Here is a 2423-nt window from a genome sequence, read left to right on the forward strand (position 1 = left end):
ACAAAAACCCCTCTGACAACGCTTACTTTGTTGGTGATATAACTTATAACCTTTGCTTTCATTAATGTACCCAACAAATATACATTTAATATCATTATCATTTAACATATTTTGTTGTTGCATTGGAACCAAAGCATAAGCCAAGCAAGTAAAAACACACAAAATGAGCCACAAGTGGTTTTTTACCATGTGGAGCCTCACAATGATAGACTGTAAAGCCTCAGTGGAACACTTGTTAAGTCCATAAGTTGCATATAAAATAGCTCCAAGCTCGAAACTATATGGCAAGGCCTGACTCTTAATCATGCATTATACCACCATGAGTGATCTATTTTTTCTCTCAGCTATACAATTTGCTATGGCATAAACAACGCTTTACATTAGTGTTTTACTCCACATTCAGCTAAATATGAATTAAATTCCTTACATATATATTACCCCCTTGATCGAAACAAAGGGTGGCCCCTTTACATCCTCAAAAAGTTCAACCATACTAACAAATAGCTTGAAGCACAAAAACACTTCAAACTTAGCTTTTGGACCATATGCCCATGTTTACCTAGGGTAGTCATTAATTAGAGTCACGAAGTATAAGTAGTTGCCAAAATATGGTGTTTCCATTAGAACACAGAGATCATTGTGTACAGGTTATAATTTGCAAAATAACTCTCACTAGACTTTTGGAAATGAGCAATGAATTTTATAAAAAATGTAGCCTTTACAAATGTGTTTCCTAGGTGTGTTAAGAGTAGTAATGAAGACACCACATCAAATTTATGCAAGACAACAAACTAGAAAATTTTAGATGGCCAAAACATGCATACCAAATTTTTGCATCTGAAACTACCTATGAATCTGTAAGCAACATATTTTATTTCTTCCACACATTTCCCATACTTATTGAGCATATACATCCCATAACATAGTAAACCAGATGCAATCATCATATCACCTCAAGAGAAACAATGGACTATACATTTTTCATCAACAAACTTCACAATAGCCAATCTTGGCAAGTGCAAAAAATGACATTCAATTATTATTTTATTTGATACATGAAAGCATCCATAAATGTGAAAGTACCGTTAATAGCAATCAACACATTTTTCAACTTCTTTAATAGGATAAGAGTTATTGGCACATGTCGTAGTACTTCCTTTAGAGGCAAGCTCAAGAGAAATAAACAAACCACACAGAGAAGTAATATGCTTTATGGCACCACTATTAAAGTGTCATACATTTAAATCATAATAGACATGCAAGACTCATGTAAAGGAGGCTCATACATACATTGTACACTAAATGCTTGTTTTAAGTCCTACACATCTTGATCCTCAAAAGGATCTTGAGTGTCAAATCCTTGGGTCTTTAGGCCACTCAAATACATGCACAACCACTAGACACCCATGCTCCAAGGCTATCCCATTCCCCCAGCAACCTAAGATAGGTGTAAAACTACATCTTACGTTACACAGACCTCTAGCCCTAGGGAAATACGCACATCCACTCACAAATAGTTATGCATCTACCATGCCTAGAATTGCATCTTTACCTTACATTGTTACAAGCTAGGTGGGTAGCTTTTGGGCCATCTATGTAGGGTCATTTATTTTGCCACTTACTTAGCTATCCACACCTCATGAAGGTCAAGGAGAAGTGTCAACAATAGACATACTAGCCTCTTTTGCAACCAATTTTGGAAAGTCCTTTATGATATGATATTTTACCTTACAATACCTATAAAACATCTTGCTTTCTTTTTTCTTATTATCCTTATTAGCCTTCTTTGTCTCAGCAACATTTGCATATCTTTGCGTACTAGCAAAAAAGGAAGTTGTTCCCTTACCTTTCTAACTAGACACAAAAGCTTGGTCTTCAATACATATACCGGGCATGTTTGTCTTGCAACAAAAGAAAAACCAACTCATCAAATGACAAAGCATTCAAATTGACTTTCATCATCAAACAAACAATAGCATACATCTAGGAGAAGAAGAAGCTTGAGAGAGCACACCTCAAAGTGTATTGAGAGGTATCACTCGAGAAGAGTTACATGACTAAGTATTCCCTAAAAGTGAATAGATATATGTACAAGGCCGAGGGAAAGAAACCTTTTGAAGAGAAAAAAAGTGCCCCAACCATCCTACGTATATTTGCACACAATAGTACCAAAATATAGTAACATTCTCTACTTGATGATGTAGTGGGATATGGAATGTATAGCATCTTGGATGGCTTTTTAGGTTATAATCAAGTTAAGATGTATCATGATCATATGGCTAAGATTGCATTTATTATGGAATAGGGGGGTACATTAGCACCATAACAATTTTTTATCTTAAGAATGGGTCACTAGATTATTTGGAAGTTACTTATAAGAAATTTGATTCATACTTGGAAACCTTTACATGAGCCTTTATTGA

Source organism: Lygodium microphyllum, chromosome 29, assembly GCF_053477565.2.
Source record: "Lygodium microphyllum isolate KBCC chromosome 29, Lygodium_microphyllum_v1.1.10, whole genome shotgun sequence".
Lineage (NCBI taxonomy): Eukaryota > Viridiplantae > Streptophyta > Polypodiopsida > Schizaeales > Lygodiaceae > Lygodium > Lygodium microphyllum.